Source organism: Mus caroli, chromosome 10 (assembly GCF_900094665.2).
Source record: "Mus caroli chromosome 10, CAROLI_EIJ_v1.1, whole genome shotgun sequence".
In the NCBI taxonomy this organism is placed as follows: Eukaryota; Metazoa; Chordata; class Mammalia; order Rodentia; family Muridae; genus Mus; species Mus caroli.
Genome location: NC_034579.1, coordinates 42,554,793 through 42,563,217, shown reverse-complemented (window position 1 = coordinate 42,563,217; position 8,425 = coordinate 42,554,793). Strand labels below are relative to the sequence as shown.

The 8,425-nt window shown below is 36.7% G+C and overlaps 1 pseudogene across 1 annotated transcript; it reads right to left on the bottom strand.

The window, feature by feature from the left end:
- Positions 1-7,084: 7,084 nt before the first annotated feature.
- Positions 7,085-8,093, bottom strand: LOC110302672 (annotated as a pseudogene). The gene has a single exon (XR_002378834.2). The product of XR_002378834.2 is annotated as a protein tyrosine phosphatase type IVA 1 pseudogene (transcript).
- Positions 8,094-8,425: the final 332 nt, after the last annotated feature.

The following is an 8,425-nucleotide window of genomic DNA, read 5'->3' as shown; positions in this document are numbered from 1 at the left end:
ATATAAGATACAATTTGCTAAACGCATGAAATTCAAGAAGAACGAAGACCAAAGTGTGGACACTTTGCCCCTTCTTAGAAATGGGAACAAAACACCCATGGAAGGAGTTACAGTGGATTCTTTACTGCTCTGAGTGCAGCAGGTTCTCAATTGCTCTGAGTGCAGCAGGTTCTCTAGGATGGATTAGCATATGTTGTACTCACAGGAGCAGACCAGCCAAGAGTCTTCCCTAGCAGAAAAGACCAGAAGGAAGGGGCAGAAGTGAGAGAAGGGAAGAGGTAATGGGGGGAGTGGTTGGTGGCTGATGGGTCTGGAGTTCACCAGGCTCCCAGCAGTAGCTCTGGGACTCTGGACGGGTTTTCCTACCAACTTCTCTGAGAACAGAAGGTTCTCTAAGATGGATCAGGATATGGTGTCTTCACTGGAGCAGACCAGCCAAGAGTCTGCCTTAGCAGAAAAAAATGATAACCTTTTTAATGCTTATATAAAAGAATAGTTTGGCTATTTTAACTGTGTAGAAGTTCATTGATATGTACATACTGGGTGTAGTTAGTTTCCATTGATAATTCATTTGTAAATTTTTATAAGAAAGTTAATTTAAAAATTATAGCTTGGGTGGAATCTCAGGGTTGTTTTGATTTATATTTCCCTGATCAATAAGGATTTTGAACATTTTTTTAAGTGATTCTCAGCCATTCAAAATTCCTCTGTTGTTAATTCTCTGTTTAGTTCTATATTCCATTTTTATTGGGTTGTTTGGTTTCTTGGTTGTTAGCTTCTTGAGTTCTTTATATATTTTAGATATTAATTCTGTATCCGATATGGAGTTAGTGAAGAATTTTTTCCCAATCTGCAGGTGACCAATAGGGACAAAAATGGAAGAGAGCCTGAGGAAAAATAGGTGCAGTGACAGGCCCAAATTGGGATCCAGCTCAAGGGGAGGCCCCAAGGTCTGACACTATTATTGATGCTATGGTATGCTTACAAGCAGGGCCTATCATGACTATCCTCCAAAAGACCAAGCAAGCAGCTGAATCAATGCAGACATTTACACCCAACCAATGGACAGAAGGTGCTGATCCCTGTGGTTGAATTAGGAAAAAGCTGGAAGAAGCTGAGGAGCATAGTGACCCTATAGGAAGACAAGAAAAGAAAAGAAAAGAAAAGAAAAGAAAAGAAAAGAAAAGAAAAGAAAAGAAAAGAAAAGAAAAGAAAAGAAATAATTCCTCAGTAAATTTTGGTATCTAGAAATCATTCACCTCATCTATGCCAGGAATTTTCCTAGCTTGATCTTATACTTGTGCATGTAACCAGAGCTGCTATCAGTTCATGAGTGTGATATAAATAATTGTCCAGAAAACAGCACTTCACAACTCTTCTCACCCATCTTCTAGCTCCCCCATTTGTTTGTTTTTCTTTTTCTTTTTTTTTTCTCAGTGTTCCCTGATTTCTGGGGTGGGCAGTTAATATAGATGTTCCATGTAGGGCTAAGTACTAAGTCTTGTATTCATGACATCTTGACCACATCTGTATTTTTCTGTTGATTGTTGTCTACTGCCAAGCTTAAATTTTTCTGTCCAACATTGAGACAGCCTAGTTTAAGGATACAAACATAAAAATTTTAAAGATAATTTGGCAAAGTAACTAGTTTACAGAATTACAATAGCAGATTGTCTCCAAGTACCTATGATCCCACAGCCAGGGTCTCAACAAGTTAAAAACAATTCCGATGTAGAACTAAACAGAAAATTCTAAAAAGTGATGCAAATGTTTAGGAAATATTTAAAGGGTTCACAACATCCTTAGCCATTAAGAAGCATGGGATGTGGAACAGTCAGAGGGAGGACTGGGAGGGGGTAAATCTGGAGTGAAAAAACAAAACAAAACAACAAAACAAGACAAAAAACTAAGTTTTTTTTCAAAAGACATAAATTAAAACTACTTTAAGATTCCACATCATTCCAGCCAGAATAGAAGCAACAAGAATACACATGATAACACATCTTCTGATAAAGGCTAGTGGAAATTTTTATAACTCAAAATTTAGTAGAATTCACCAATACATACATTTGAATCTAGTGTCTGCTTATGTGAGGAATTATTAATTTGATCTAATTAGTAGATTAGGAGCTATTTATGCCACCTTATTTTTGCTTTATAATTTTTTAGCTGATTGTGTAGTTAAGAAATTGCTACATTTCATAAAGGCTAATAAAATAGGCAAAGACTTTGTTTTTTTTACTGTATTCCTTTATTATGGGGTCATTAGACTGTTCTGCCCTTCATTTCTGATTAGTAATTTTATCACTTTAATTTTAGGGTCTTCAGTGCCATTCACTGTAAGCACCATGAATATCTATGTATGACAACTGAATTATGTAAATCATACTATAAATAGTGGATTTACAGTCAAACCTTAGTGGATGATGAAACAGTAGTAAGGAATATAAATGCAAAGCAAATAATTTTCATGTAATATTTTCTAAATATCTGGAATTCAGTTTCTAATGCAAATATCCTATTTTAAAATTCTCATCCTTCTTGCAATTTATCCGATTAATCTTTCAAGCTATATTATTACAGTAGTGCCCTGTAATTTAAATAAAAACTATTTATTTTATTAAAATATCTGTATTATTAGAAATTCCATGTTTAACCTACCTCACAAGAGATGATATTTGTTATTTTAAATATATGTAACATGGATAATTGAAACTGTTCCACTAGTGTTCAGAATAGTGAAAATAAAAAACAGGTTCACAGTCATCTATAAGATGGAACACAGGGCCCCCAATGGAGAAGCTAGAGAAAGCACCCAAGGAGCTGAAGGGGTCTGCAACCCTATAGGTGGAACAACAATATGAACTAACCAGTACCCCCAGAGCTCATATCTCTAGCTGCATATGTAGCAGAAGATGACCTAGTTGGCCATCACTGGGAAGAGAGGCCCCTTGGTATTGCAAACTTTATATGCACCAGTACAGGGGAATGCCAGAGCCAAGAAGTGGAAGTGGGTGGGTAGGGGAGCAAGGCGGGTGAAGGGTATAGGGAACTTTCAGGATAGCATTGAAATGTATGTAAAGAAAATATCCAATAAAAAATATAAAAAAGGAAAAAAAACAGGTTAGCATATCTTTGCAAAAATAACTTATGCTGATACATTTGTTTTTTCAGAGTCTAGAAGACAATCTGAGGTGGTGTAAGGAGATAATGATAGCCATTAGTAGTTCACAATGTTTACCTAACAAAAGGTAACATTTGCCATCAACTACTGCTTGTCCCATCTCATCATCTCAAACATACTACGTGTGTGCCTTTACATATGTAATGGACTGAATTTACATTTTGTTAGGACTGAGTACCTCATAAAGTACTGATTGAGTTCAATCCTAATTATTTCAACAATACTTTATGCAGTATAGATGTCACAGAACAAATTGTGTACACATGCAAAGAATTAAAAGTCACTTTTCAAAGCTAAAACATTATTATTGTTTTAACACATAAGTTTTGTGGCCAGTGCAAACAAATTCAGTCACTAAAAATCAGACAGAGTGTGGAGTCCCTGATGAGGAGTTAGAGAAGGGACTGAAAAAGCGGAGAGGGTTTGCAGCCCCATGGATGGAGCAACAGTGTCCAAAGGCCAGAACCCCGGCGTTCCCAGGTACTGGATCACCAACCAAAGAGTACACATGGAGGGACCCATGGCTTTGGCCGCAAAAGTGGCAGAGGATGGCCTTGTTGGTCATCAGTAGAAGGAGAGGCCCTTTGCCCTGAGGGTGTTAAATGCTTCAGTGTAGAGAAAGCTATGGCTGGAAGACAGGAGTGGGTGAGTGGGTAGGGGAGACCCTCATAAAGCCAGGGGAAGGGGGGATAGGATAGTGTGTTTCCAAATGGTAGACCTGGAAAGGGGAAAAAGTTTGAAATGCAAATAAAGAAAATATCCAATAAAAATTTATAAAAATATTTTTAAAAATTAAAAAAAATCAGATTCAGGGAAATGATGCATATTTGGAGTTTTGTTTGTTTGTTTGCTTGGTTGGTTTTTGATCAAACATAGAAATAAATGGCAAGGTTTGATAGAGATGGGTCATAGTATAAAAGATAAACCTGGCCAGTCTTTTCAAAGTGAGGCTGTTGAGACAACCTGAGAACAGAGAAACTGTACCTATTCCCAGTAACCTATTATCCACCACCTATTGAAACACTTACTTCCTCTGATCCCCATGTCAGAAAAGCCTTGTTGCAGCATGGTTTGGCACATAAAGAATTGCTTAAACTTGCTTGTGTACTAACTTTCTCATTACACTGAGGCATTCCAAGGTCAGAAGTACCTGGCCCAATTTTGATTAATGATTTTAATTGCGAGACTATGCACATAGAGAGTGTTCAATATATGGTTGATGGTGATAATAATTTTCATTGCTTTTCTCATAACCAAAATTTATTCTATTTCTGTAGGAAGATAAAAAATAGTTCAATATCACAAGCTGCTTAGTGCTCACATTCAAACCCAACTTTCATTCAGTAGTTTTACCAGATGGCTAATTTGTAAAAGAGCTCTCGTTTTTACTGTATTTTAGTAACTGACTCACTTTTCAATTTTCCTCTTGCTACAACTGATGGGCTTAAAAATAGATGAGTTCTTTTTGTTCATTTTATTTAACTCGTCATTAAATTTTATTATATGTGAGGAATCTGGTTGTAGGATTAATGCTTCAATTACTCTGCCCAGGTGGGATTATTAAATGTGTGTGAGGTGCATACTGGGTTGTAGATGTAGATCCCTTTCCTATATACTTTACATATTAAAAGACAAGCAAATTTGAGGCCATGTCCTAATTGGGTCAGGAAATCAAAGAAAAGAAATAATGTAGATGGGTACTCTCAGAGGTTTCAAAGTCTTAAGGGATATCAACTCCAGTTTGTTCTTTTCAGAAGTAGTAAAATGAAACACAATCCAGAGTCTAGTATTGATTTGTTCAGTACGAATTTGCAATTCAAGAACTATCAGGTAGAAAGAATAGTTTGTTGCAAAATTCTGCAGAATAGCAATATTTTCAGTGCAGTCTGTTTGAGGAATACAAAAAACTGATCATAAGATCAAGCAGGAAGATGCTCTCCAGACAAAGCAAGACTTGTAGACATTCTGAACTTTTTCGGAAAGCTACCACTGTTGAATATATTACTCTTTCCTAAATTTTCACACTGAAATTCTGTGCTGAGTGGACACAAAGCTATGTATCACATTTAACTCATTTAGGAAGACAAGTGATACCTTTATAATGAGCTATAACCTGTTGTTTTAATTAGTGCACTTATTTTATGAGATTGTACTTACATCACTTCAATTACAACATCACAACATAATTACATATACAAATACATAATTATATATCATGGATAATATATATGTGTATATATATTATATTATATTATATTTTATTCCTAAATACATAGGTTCAGCCATCTCCGACTGTATAGAGTTACTTGTATTTATGTTTTCAGAGCTGATCTTTGATAGTAGATAATCAATTGAAGTGTTTTCTCCTTATTTGCATTCCTCACTTGTCTAAAGTTGTTTTTGTAGGTTTGAGGAGTCTCCCTCCACCCATTCTCTTTGGAATGTTTATGCTTGTCATTCTTTTCTTCTTCTTCTTTTTTAGAGTTTGTGCTTTATTTGAATTTTAAAAATGTTTCCCTCCCCTTCCCCCCTTTTCTTTTCTGTCCCAGGGCCTGTCTTGGCATACTCCATTTAATTATGTGACCATCTTGGGTTTCACATCATGTAGATAGCTTAATATTCTATCAGCTTACCTACACTTTATACAATTTTTTGACTTCTATATTCATAGAAAATTTTCTTTTAAAATTTACATTCTAAATTATTTCTCTGCCCTTTAAAACATTTTTTTTTGCGTTTCATCATTTATTTAGATGTTGAAGCTCTCGTACTAAGTTTGTACAAGCTGATGAACACTGACAAACTATTTCTCCCACAGAACTATAACCACACATTCTCAGACAGTATAAATATATGGTTGAACTAACTTTAATACACATCACCATTTTATCGATTACATAATAAAACAAATGATCAAGTATCCAATTATTAAGTTACATAGCTCAAAAGGCATATAAAACATTTCTGCTCAGTTCACTAGCAGATCCCACTTTGTCTTTTTTGCAAGAGATTGGGGAGAGAAGAGGAAACCATAATTCAAACAAGCTGGAAAACTTCTGATAGGTAAGGAAAACACAAAAATTTCAGAAATTTTGATTAAGAATTGGTTAGCTACAACAATGTATCTCTATGTCTTAAAAATATTTACTAAATTAAAGAGCATACTCTACATGTTCTGCACAAGACAAAGGCAACATATTACTAAAAATATTTCATAGCCTCCTCTCCTTTCTTTTTTAGGCCCTCCCTGTTAGGTTGCACTTCTGAGTGCAGACATTAAGTTAACTGTAAGGCTTTTTGTCTGGAGACATTACTGAAGGTATGTGCTTTTGTAACAAAGTTGATTTTCAAACAAAGGTTTCCCAAAACAGAACAAAATGAGACAGAGATATTAAATAATCAGCGCAAGACTTAGTTAAAAAAAAATAAAAAAATAAAGGATGGCTAAGCAAACCTGATGTATTCTGGTGTAAGTGTGGGATATGTAAACAGAGTGAGCAGGCAGATAATGAGAGAAGCCCTGCAGTGTTTGAAATGACTGAAGGAATACACCATGGATGCTCTAGAGTTCTTAGTTCCTGCAATTTTGGTTCTGTATGATGCTAAAAATATACAAGTATTGTGCTGGGTATTTTGGCACCNAATCCTTCTAAATTCCTTATAGACTAATAATATTCTGGCACAGGAGTACATTTAATGACNTAACTCAATACCTTATTTTAGGAAAGGTCAATTGGTACAAATAATAAGCACATTTTAAATGCTGACCAGCAAAAATCTTTTGCTAAGTGTCCAAACATGTTGATCATAGCCCAAATATAGAGGTTGCAATTCTGTCAAACTTGTGGCCTGGTAAGACTGGTTTTTCAATATTCCCGTGGTGCTTACCGAATACAGACTTATTCGGTAAGCCGACACATTGGGTAATAGGTATGACAAATCAGGTCCCATCTGAAGTTCCACTTCCAAGGCAATGGCATCAGGCACCCCAGTTTTCTTGAATACAACAGCTGTTTCTATGACCATTGGAATCCTTGAAGCGGAGCCGCATTTCCGGGTACTTCTCCAGATACGAAAGTTGCTTGCTGTTAAACGCTCCGCGCCGCTTTTGTCTTGAGTTGTACTTCATCTTCATATTTCATTCCACCTTCAATTAATGCTAGGGCAACAAGCACCGGAGCTCTGCCAAGNCCTGCGACACAATGGACAGCAATACAGCAACCAGGTTCTTCACGAAACTTAATCTTCACAAGACTTAACCAGTCATCGACAATCTGGTTGGATGGTGGTGCAGCATCTTCAAAAGGCCAGTCAAGAACATGAATGCCTTCTTTCTCCACAAGTGTAGTGTCGTAAGTTGCTTCACATACTCTTACCATTGTGGTAACTCCATACTTCTTAAGTTCCTCTATAAATTTGTTTAAGGTCGCATTGGTTGGATTGTGTGTAATAAGAAATTGCATGTTCTTGTATGTGACTTCCACAGGAGCAGGGCGGTTCATTCGAGCCATGTTAATTTAGTTTAAAAAAACACCCAATAGGGTTATGAAAGAATTAAAAAATTGAATACAGAAATGCTTTAAAACAAAAACAAAACAGAAAAAAAAAAACCAAAAAAACAAAAAACAACCTGAAGTCTACTGCAATATTCAATATACTCCACTTGAAATTCTCAGTGCTTTGAGTATGAATTGGGAGAAACGGGCAATGAAATCAACCTCCTAACAAGAAGCAGTGATTCTTCAATCCAGTAATACTGAGGCAATACAAAGGAAGTGCACTGAGGTTTACCCCATCCAGGTCTGAGCTCTTGTCAAATGCTCTGCAGATTTCAATTCAACATGCCTGTGTCCAGGTTATCCACTCTTATGGGGGCTTCTTGGTGAAGTAGTAATGAATTTCTACAGTTTACTTGTCTGCATAGAGGTCGTGATGTGCCTGGCAATGATCTCCACTGCCCTTCAGAAACTCCATAAATGTGTGACCGAGAACACCACAGAAAGGAATATGTCTACTCATTGAAGATTGTGGCCTAATCATATAGCCGGTCCCGAGGCAGCGCAGGTGGCGGTGGCAGGGCAGGCGGAGGCAGCAGGGATGCAGGCGGTGGGGGGCACCAGATGACCTTGCAGTGAGCTGCCGGAGGAGCATCACCGAGCCGGCCACAGCCCAGAGCCAATGCAGACCCAGGCCTAAAACATTTTTTTTAATTAGATATTTTCCTTATTTACTTTTCAAATG